An 11,334-nucleotide genomic window follows, 5' to 3' on the forward strand; every position below is an offset into this window, starting at 1 on the left:
GCTGACATTAATAGGCTTTTGATATGATCCAGTGGAGTTTTCTGTTATTATGAAGAGGCCACATTTTCTCCTGTTACAAAGTAATCAGCGCAATGTTAATTTATTTCATAAAATTTCCATCCAACTTTACTACTATTTAAACAATCTGTAAGTCAGGAACCATTTTTTAAAACTAAAACAAGCACAGTGACTTTTCAGTAAAAGTTTACACAATTTAGCAATAATATATTCATCATTCATACACAATTCCATTCCAAATTCAATTTTAAGAATGTTCAAAACCAAAAGTTCTTTTTTCTACTTTATTTATTTATTTATTTATTTATTTATTTATTTATTTATTTATTTATTTATTTAGATTTATTATTTAGATTTAGATTATTTAGATTTATTATTTAGATTTTTATACCGCCCTTCTCCTTTAAATATTGAGTTTATCTGATTTGCAGCTTGTCTAGTTTGGATGAAAGAATGGATCTGGCTGAAAAACAGAAGCTTTTTGAGTTAGGAGAACATGACTTGAAGTGTAGGTGGCATGGATATTTATGGTAAAACATAACTACCTTTTAAAAATCCTTTTGTTATATTCTACAATTGCAAACAGTTAAAACCTACATTAGTAATACTTCTGAACTGTTTATAAAAACAAAAACATTTTGTAATCATTCAAAGAACATTTCAGTTCTGATGCTAACTCAGGATTTTTAACAAATATGTCTGGGGCAAATGGTGAAATATAAAGATGCTTTAATTGAAGATACTGCATTCTACAGTTTTAGACAATCCAAAATCCTCTCATAATAAGTAATATATTAAGAAGAGTTATTTCCTTTTCTGGCCTTTTTTCAAAACTAAATATTTTAGATATAAATACTAAACTCAAACTGCACTGCAGTTGGGCAGAAAAAGGATCCAGTGACATTTATGATACTTTTCTGTCTGTGTAAACTTACAAGGATCAGCCCGACTTTTAGTAATTAACTTTTCACTGTCTGAAATGATTTGCAAAACAATGTTTAACTTTTCAGAAATAGTGTTCAACCAAATATCTATATCTATATCTATATCTATATCTATATCTATCTATCTATCTATCTATCTATCTATCTATCTATCTATCTATCTATCTATCTATCTATCTATCTATCTATCTATCTAGATCTAGGTATTCATGCAATTGCAAATCCTTATTAAAAACAGTAGATAATATAAAATTGCCAGAAATCAAGACCAATGTCAAGGGATTGACATTGACATGAATCTTGATCGCCTTGACTTTTGGCAATACTGACAGATTCCCTGGTCGAGGCTATGAAAAAGCAGTTGCTTCTCACATTACAGGAGTGGGTGAGGGGTGAGTAACTGCAAGAAGCAGAAAGTCATGTTCCTTTGTTGTTGTAATTTGTGACTGATGTCTGATGTATATTTACAAGTTAATATTCAGGGTCAATCCTGAATCCAGGAAATCCTTATAAATAAATTATATAATAAACTGTCTTAAGTCTTAGTGTTCTTTTTTTACAGGGTATTTGAATTTTCTTTCTACCTGCTGATATTTACAGGGATTGTAGATAATGGAAATAGAAATGAAAGAGAGTTCCATACATGATGAATACTTTTTAAAATAATTTGAAAAGATTTAGACCTTGTTTGGAAATATATCACCCTAATATCATATATGAATAATCATAGGACTCACACAGACTTTTAATTAGAATAAGAAATAGAATTCTTTATTGGCCAAGTGTGTTTAGACACACAAGGAATTTGTCTCCAGTGCATAAGCTCTCAGTGTACATACAGCAATAGTGATAGATCATTATCATAGTCATTGTAAAAATACAGTCATCATAAAACATTAGATACAACACTTAGTGATAGTCATAGATGTTAAATAAGCAATCAACATAAATTATACTAGGATACTAAGTAAGCAATATAAATCTTAAGATACAAGCACAAAGTGATAGTCATAAGGAGATAGGTAATAGGGAAGATGAGAATATTGATAGTAATACTGCCTTTCTAGATAGTTTGACAGTATTGTGGGAATTAGTTGCTTAGCAGAGTGATGGCATGGGGGGTGGAAATTGTCCTTCGGTCTAGTTGTTCTGGTGTGCGGGGCCCTATAGCATCATTTTGAGGGAGGAAGTTGAAACAGTTTATGTCTAGGATGTAAGGAGTCTGTAGATATTTTCACAGCTCTCTTTCTGGCTCATGCAGAGCTTCAATGGAAGGCCGTTTGGTAGCAATTGTTTTTTCTGCAGTTCTAATTATCTCAGTAAAAGTAACTTTCGGTATTTTTATTAGGTTTACTTGCCGTGAGAACTTTGGAGGTAGAGCAGATTAGTAAAGATTAATACAGCAAGCAAAATAACAGGAGTAATCATCAGGAACTACCAATTTCATAGTGTTCACGACAAGGATAAGCTTGTGAGCACTGTAGCTGCAGTGGAACAAGGGCCAGTCACTATTCCTAAAAAGAAAGTGATCAGTTGTGGCATTCTGTGCATTAGATAAGTCTGCAATTCTGTCACCTGCCATGTCTTCCAAACTGATCACCCAGGAAAACTGGTTGAAATTGTAAAGAGCTAGAGTTCTTTGGAATAAATTTGTATGCCTGTTGATTTGTTTAAATGCTGGATAGTGACAAAGATTGCATTCTTTAAGCGAGCCAAGGACCAATACAGGTAATCTTTGCTTAGCAACTACTATTGGTTCTAACAAAATGGTCCTAAGTGACACAGTTGCTTGGGGAGGGGGGAGAGAGAGAGGGAGAGGGAGAGGGAGGTGCTGCAAAGATTGTTAATTGCTGTGATGTTATTAAGATAAAATTCTCTCATGCAACAAAGATGGTTTCTGTTCTCAACCTTTGAAGATGGTTCAGGAAAATACCATGGTTAATAGTAACAAAGGCAGTTGTGGACAAGGATGACCAGGAGGGTTACACTCCCATCAAAGACCATCCATGAGGGTGATCAATGGGTTTTGGTGGTCTGGCCATAAACTTGTCTGAAAAGAGAAAGGATTGTTTGCTTCCTTCGGGGTCTTCCACTTCCACAGCTCTACCACTTTCTCAATGAACTTATAATGAAGCTGGAGATTGGATAACTGTTCTCCAAATTATCCAGCATACAGCAATATTTCCTTGATACTGGACACATGCTGCCTTTTTCAACGTTAGAAGCACTACACCCTCCTTTACATTCTGACCATAGCTCCTGTTACTTCTCTTGAAGCTTCCACCAACTAGGAAAGGCAGGGATCTTGTTTACAGAGGGCATAACTGATGTCTTGGAGGACTTTGTACAGATCTTTGTCAGATCTTTCTGATCTTTGCAGAAGAATAGAATAGAATAGAATAGAATAGAATAGGTCCTTGGAGATCTTCAAGTCCAGACCTATACCATCTCAGACAAGTGCCTCTCCAGTCTCTTCTTAAAAACCTCCAGTGATGAAGCACCCACAACTTCTGAAGGCAAGCTCTTCCACTGGTTAATTGTCCTCACTGTTAGGAAGGTTCTCCTTAATTCCAGGTTGCTTTTTTCTTTTTGATTAGTTTCTAACCATTATTTCTTGTCCTGTCTTCTGGTACTTTAGAGAATAATTTGACCCCCTGTTTGTGGCAGCCCCTCAAATACTGGAATACTGCTATCATGTCTCCCCTAATGCTTCTTTTCTTTAGACGAGCCGGACCCAAAACTAGTTTCTTTAGACTGGCCAGACTAGTTTCTTTAGACTGGCCAGACCCATTCTTCCTCAGTAGCAAGGGTGAAATCTAAAAATTTTCCCTACAGGTTCTGTGGGCGTGGCTTAATTGGTGGGCATGACTTGGTGGTCAGATGACTGCGTGGGCGTGGCCAATAACAATAAATAATAAAAATAATAAAGTATAAAAAACAAGAAGAGGTACCAAAAACCAACTTTCACACTTTACACACACACAACACAACACAACACAACACAACACAACTGACACACACACATACACACACACTCACACAAAATACCACATACAGCTTTCTGAGATTTTGTGTGTTTGTGTAGTTAGAGTGAAACACTACAGAAACACACCAAATCTCAGAAAGCTGCACAAATATTTTATTTTATTTTATTTTATTTTATTTTATTTTATTTTATTTTATCGTGGACTTCAGTTCCCAGAGTTCCTCAGCCAGCCAAGCCAGCCAGCATTAGTTGATCCCTGAGGAAATAGATTAGCTAAGCGATTGATTCTGTCTGGCTGAAAGTGAAACTGCTTTCGGGATGGAAAAAGAGCCATGCATTCATCAGTAATCAGGTAAGTGCCTTAGAATCTCTACTCTTACTTGTAGAAAACATGTTTTCTACAAGTAAGAGTACAAGTAAGGTTCTGCTGATGAGGAACTCAGGTGAGATCGCCAGAGGAGACTTTAAAAAATTTTTTTAAAGTTTAAAGGCTCTGCCGATCTCAGCTGAGGGGTGGGATCCTCAAAGGCTTTTTTTTACTTTTAAAGGCATGTTTCGGCTGAAGAAAAGCCGGCTTTTAAAAGTAAAAAAAAAACACCTCTGCTGATGGTACGGTTCAGCAGAAGCGGGGGGGTGGGGCCAGGGATTTTTGCTAACGGTCCTCCGAACCAGCAGCCGCCATAGCTACCAGATTACATGAGCCGGTCTGAACCGGGAGCATTTCACTCCTGCTCAGTAGGTCTTGAAGGTGGAACTCTCTCAATATTGATCACTCCCACCTATTACACCTTCAATTCCTCACCTCTGGCTAGCCTGATGACAGATCCCAGGCATGAAGAAGGGATGTGGGATGAAGTGAGGGAGGAAGACCTCTCTCTTTCTTCACCCCATGCACCTTCTGTATTTGGAAAATCACAATTGAGAGGACAGATATGTAGAACATCTCAACACTTCAGACAGGTCATTTGGACAATTTGAAAAATGGCTTAAACCCTCCATTCCAGATATTTTCCTACACACATTCATCCCAGCTTTCTTGCATGTTAAGGAAAACATGTGGCACTTGCTTTTTCCACCTGCAGCTGAAACTTGTTGGAAATGAAGCCAGGATAATTCACCAATTGGCTTTCCTTAAATGCTCTCCCATTAAAAGTCTAAGGGACAAACCTGTCACTCTCTTTCTTCCTGAGGCAGAACAGAGCTAAATGTCAGGGCATTATGATTTATAATGCTCTCTCAACTTTTTCTTGGAGGATACCAGTCTAATGTAGCCATGAGGAAGAGTCAGAAAATAGAAGTAACAGATGACAAGTACTGGTCCTTTTTATATCTGTAAGTATATTTGTATTTCCACATAAAATTATGACTGCCATGAAAAAGCAGAGCTACTGTTTCTGGAGGGTAAAAATATGGACAATCATTAGATGTCAACAAGGAGGTATAGTACGCTTAACTCTTCGCTAATCCCTCCTAATCACTGTCTGGATTTTTATACCCAGAACTGGGTATGCCTATAGGAAAGAGATATTTGGAAGGGGGAAAACTTCAACAGAACGTCTTGGTCCATGGTTTCTTACAGTGACCAGCATCCTTCTATAGACAATTTGCAATTCATTTCTGAAAAGAAAGTATTTTTCTAGAGATGCTAAAAAGAGCTCAAAATTTTAACCTGTTCTGGAATTTGGTACTCAATGCATTTTGATGCAAAAATTTTGTCCTGATACTCATTGTTTGGTACTCAATGCATAAGCTAAAACTTGTTGATATCGGCTGCCTTGTGATTCAGTACATTACTCCTTATGGGAAAAATTTGGTACTTGTCATTTTTGGTACTAATCAGGCCTCCTGGAACCAATTAACTTGGAAAGTTTCAAAGCAGTTGAGTACCAAGGTACTGTAAAAGTTTTTTTTTAATTTAATTTGAAAAAAATTGAAAATTTGAAAAAAGTAGTATTGTTGGTTACAGATTACAAAGTTGGTGTCCAACCAACCTATTAATATATACTCCAATCGTTACACTTCCTTACAGATTGTAAATCTAGTATAAATTTTCCAAAGGGGATTAAGTTAAATTCCATCCGTATGGAGCTTCTGGAAATAAGAAGCTATATATACTATTTATGTGTTACATCCTTAAACTTTAAATATTTTCCTCTTGGGAAGTCTGCAAAAAAAAAATTGGAATGGGAGAAACCAATGTAATCATATCACTAGACAATCATCTCATATGTTTTGAAAATGATTGGAAGATGTATTTTGCACATGTTCCAAGCATGAATCTTCTATTAATTAAAAGAAACTGGCCTTTTTTCTAGTTTCTATATCAGCCTATAAATGCTGCTGTTTTAAAGAATCCACTCATTCAAATTAAGATGAGTCTTAAAATAGTACAATCTTTTTTTTTCTAAGTTGTGACAGAAGTCTGAAAAAATTGGATTCATTCACCAAAAGAGCAGGAAAATGGTGGATTCAGCAGAAGGACTTAAATGCCTGGGAAGTATTTTCAAATCATACACGACTTTGTTTCTAAGATAAACACAAAGCACTTCCCTTTCATCAGTCATTAGAAAGTGATACGCTTTCAGCTGCTGACCTTCATAACTTGACATCTTGCTCTTCTTCATCTTGTGATGGCTAAGAATGCCTGGAAAGGACTAGAAATGATAGAGAAACAATTACTTGTATTAGTTGTATTTGACATATCTGATTCCAAACATATCAAATTGGTTCAATTAATTAATTAACTTGTTCTCTTGGATTTCTCATCTTGGCTCCCACATCATTTTATGGACATATCTTCCCAGTTCATCTCATCTCTGCACAGCCTTCAGGCTGGCCTTCTGTTACAACAAACGATTTACCTTAATAGGTAAGGGGATACCCAGAAGACCTCTTTCTTTGGTTTGCTCCTGGACATCTTTCTGGTTTTCTGATTGCTCCTAAAATGTTGGCCTCAGTAATTCAAATGGGTTTTAATGTTTTGAGCTGCTAAGATTTCCCCAGGTCTCCACAATGATTCTTAGAACTTCTCAAAGACTCCTGAAAATGGCATCTATCTCAAGCTACTGAACTGATGCCATGGTATTAAGTGAATCCAAATCATGCAGCCAGCCTCTCAGATAATATCACAGGGATTTCAATAAGAATATAACAGCTGGATAGAAGTACAATGTGTTTATGTATGAATATAGTAAATGTCTTGTTTTTTAATCTGATCTGAATTTTCATTATTTTATTTTCATGACTCGATTCTTATTTATTTTTATTTTTATTTATTTTGTCACAACAATATATGTAGGTATCATACAAAAAAGATTATATAGTATATTGTGTGTGTATGTGTGTGTATATATATATATATATATATATGTAGGTCTTTGGTTGTTCGGGTTTTCTCCCGTGCAAAATTGGAAGTGTCTTGGTGACGTTTCGACGAACTCTCATTCGTCATCTTCAGGCTTCAGCTTCGTGCTTCTGGGAGCAATGTGTAATCGCAGCTGTTTCTTCCTTTTTTTTTTTTTTTAATAAAAAGTTTTATTTTTACAATCATATCAAATAATTCATCCAATGTACAGTTATATACAATTAGTCGGGCTTGCCCAGTCACCACCACCCTTTTTAACACTCTTCCCTCTTCTACCTTCTTTTACTTTCCAAACCTTCCTCTCCTTCTCTTATCTACATCCACTCCTCCCTCCACCCTACACCTTCCTTCTCCCTCTACTATCCCTCTTCCTTCCTCTTCTCCTCTTTCCTACCTCCTACTCTCTCTTTTCTCCCTCCCCACCGTTCTAAAATGGTAACTATGCAGACCCGACCCTACATTAATTATATTTCTTCAATAATCCCTGTACATTAACCATCACTCCATCTCTACCAAACCCCCAATTCCCTCCCCTTACCCCCACCCCCACCCCGACTTCCCAGAACAAAATGCAGGGTATCAAAACTAACAATCATAATCCAAAATAATTCCTAAATTATAATCTTTAGTCACACCACACTTAGTCACACTCTCAATTCCCCTCTCCTTCAAAAATATATCTAATACAAAATATTTCCTAAATTTACTCATATGCTATTCGATATTTTTTTATCTGATACTTATTTTAAATATAATCAATCCACATTTTCCATTCTAAAATATATTTTCTAGTATATAGTCTTTCAAGTAAGCGGAGATTTTGTCATCTCTGCCAGATTTGATACTTTGAGTGTCCATTTGTTGTTTTGTTTTGTCCATTCTTCGATTGTAGGTAATTCTTCTTTCTTCCAATACTGAGCAATCAAAAGTCTTGCGACTGTTATTAAGTTCAAAATCAATTTAGTCTCTATAGCTGTATAGTCCATAATTATTCCTAGTAGAAAGAACTGCGGAGTAAACTTAATCTTCTTTTCAAAATATTCTGCATGATCCACCAGCCTTTAATCCAAAATGCTTTAACTTTTTTACAAGTCCACCATATATGGTAATAAGTAGCATCTTCACAATCGCATCTCCAACATTTAGCAAGATCTAATATGTGTTTCTTGTAAACAGGTAATGTCATTTTAAATTATTTCAAATAATGAAATACTTTCCTTCTCTTCATGTGAATTCAGGCCATTAACATTCCAAGATAATAGTTTAATTGCCATTATCGGCCAAAGGAAACTTTTGGAACACCAGCCGCAGATCACATTTTACTTTAGGCCTTGCTCCTCCCACTGTTTCCATTGTAGTAGTTGCCAGTTGTTGTTGTGCCTTCATCTCTTGTTCCTTGCGTTTAGCAGCAGCTCTAGTCAGCCTTTGTTCTTTTGAATCTAAACCCGTCGTAGGTATTTCCAACACTTGTAATAAATCTTCTTCCATCACAATCTGTTCTTGTACCTGCTTCACTTCTCTTTCCTTCACTTCAGCCTCCCTTCTTCTAGCTTCCAATGGGGGAAGACTTCCAACTTTTAATACCTCAACATAAAATTCTCTTGCTTTTCCAACCGTATTGAAACGATGTACTTTCCCTGCATAATATACTATTATACCAGTTGGAATATCCCATCTATATTCAATCTGATGTTTTTTAAGTTCATTCACCAGGAAGGCAAATTCCTTCCTAGCCCTTAACATTTTTGGTGGAATTTCCTTTAATATCAAGATAGCTGTTTCTTCCTTTTAACTGCTAGTGGGGGTTTGAACTGATTGGGTGGGAGCTTGGCTGTGCTCTGATTGGCTGGGGTTTTTTTTGTGCTCTGATTGGCTGGGGGTGTGTCCTGTTTGGGTGGGGGCTTGGTTGTGCTCAGATTAGTCTGAGTTGCAGGGGGATTTGAGCTGGTGAGTTGCATTATATAGTATATTCTTTATCCCCTTGCTCTTTTATAGTTGGAGAGACATCTAAAAATGGGTATGTATAAAACAAATTTTACCTGGTTAAAAAACAAAAACAATACCCACCACAAATGAAAAACACTTGGAAATTCTGACCCCTTTACCACCTACTATATTCAATTATCCACATTTGTATCTTTCAGAACATACCAAACTGGGCTTGAGTCTGGAACTTGGATGTTATTGTTATGCACTACCCCTCCTTGTTACAAATATATTACTTGGGTATTACTTGCAAGACAAAAGTAGATGTGATAATGAAATAACAGAGAACACCAGATAACTTTTTCATTTATAAAGTTAAGCCAATTTCTGAGCACTCTGATCATTCTTGTAATTCTTTAAAATATAGAAGTCATAATCACATACAGAGCTATCAGTGCAGTGTATTATTATATTGTCTCTTTTGAATTGTATGTAAATGTTATTTATCTCTATGTGCCTGTTGTTGGCTGATTTGTTGGAGTGTCAGGCTTCCAGGAATTCTCTAGCATTTTTCGATTTAGCTTGGTCTAGGATGCTCACAATTTCCCAGTTGAATTGCTTAAATGTTGTGAAATTAAGGAGCTTTCACCATGTTTTTTTGGACTGATAGTTCGAGTTAATGGAAATATTCTGTTAGGAAATATTCTGTTTGTGTTTAATAGTGGCTGTTATAATTCTTACACTGTATATTATTTATAATATACTTCCATTTTTATCTATAAAAAAAACTTCCGTTTTTTCTTCTGGGGCTACTAGAGGTTTTGGTTGACTATCATTTTTGCAGAACTTTAAATAGTTTGTGTGCTACAATGTCATGCGGTTGTAATAAGCTGTTGTTTGTTTCCGAAATATTTTTGATGTATGGCAGTGTTAGAGACAATCAAAAAACTAAAAAGGAAACAAAAGGACCGACATACTGTACCTCCTCACCAGCAATCAACACCAATATAAGGCGAGATTAACACCAGGATTAATACCAGTCTAGTATGGTAGTAAACAATGACGGAACTCTCAACTCAGACAAACAATCGAACAGTAAATAATAAACAAGGAACTACCAAGAAGAAAAGTATTCTCTCACTACCATAGGGCAAGGCATTGTAGAAAAAGAGACAGAAAACCCCATTCCTTTCTAGCACTATATGTTACCTAGTTGTTATCTAGTTAGGTAATGAAATGTCTGCAAGAAAACAACCAAGCTCAGAGAGCTCCAAGGACTCCACAATAAGTGTGTGCCAACACAGTCCCACAAAAATATTTCTTAATGGTAGATGCATAGTTGTGGTTTAGCATCCAACTTCTTCTGTTACATACAATATCTTACTATGTATATACACACTTCTAAAATACGTGTTTCTTATAACCTTTAGTAAAATAATACATTTAACATCATGAAGAACCCCAAATGTTTATATTTTAATATATTAAAAGAGATACAGAACAATATATTTTAAGTGTGTGTTTTTAACATGGTGATAAGCTTCATGCATGTAAAATGTTATCTTCTGCTGCATTACACATACATATAAAATGACTGTAAATTGCTTCTGCATCAAATGGTGGTATAAATCAGTCTTAAGATGGAACACTTGCTTTGCCAAGGTATTAGAAGAGAAATTCCAAAAATACTTACAACAATAATAGAATATTTATCATTTTTAAAAAATCATTTTTGAGACTTGAGATCCATTTTGCAAATATTTTCTCATAAGTACTTCCCAATGAAGAACCCCATTTTTGTTGCCGGATGACCTGAACAGGATATTGGACCAAAATCTGTGTTTAGGATGCCATTAAGTAATGGAACTTAAGAGGCCCTTATTCCATGCTCTGGCTTTCTTGAATAGTCCAGATTCTCTCCTTTAGATCCTTGGTGACATTATTTATAGGGCATTTACTCACATAGTATGAGAGACATCAAATATTTCTAATTATATCCAGCTATGTCAAATGACAATTATGTCTTTAGTCAACTTTGCCAAACAATGCTTTACTGGAAAAGGTTAGCCAAAAATGCCTCCAGTGAAGAATGGCGA

This window comes from Ahaetulla prasina, chromosome 2, assembly GCF_028640845.1.
Source record: "Ahaetulla prasina isolate Xishuangbanna chromosome 2, ASM2864084v1, whole genome shotgun sequence".
In the NCBI taxonomy this organism is placed as follows: domain Eukaryota; kingdom Metazoa; phylum Chordata; class Lepidosauria; order Squamata; family Colubridae; genus Ahaetulla; species Ahaetulla prasina.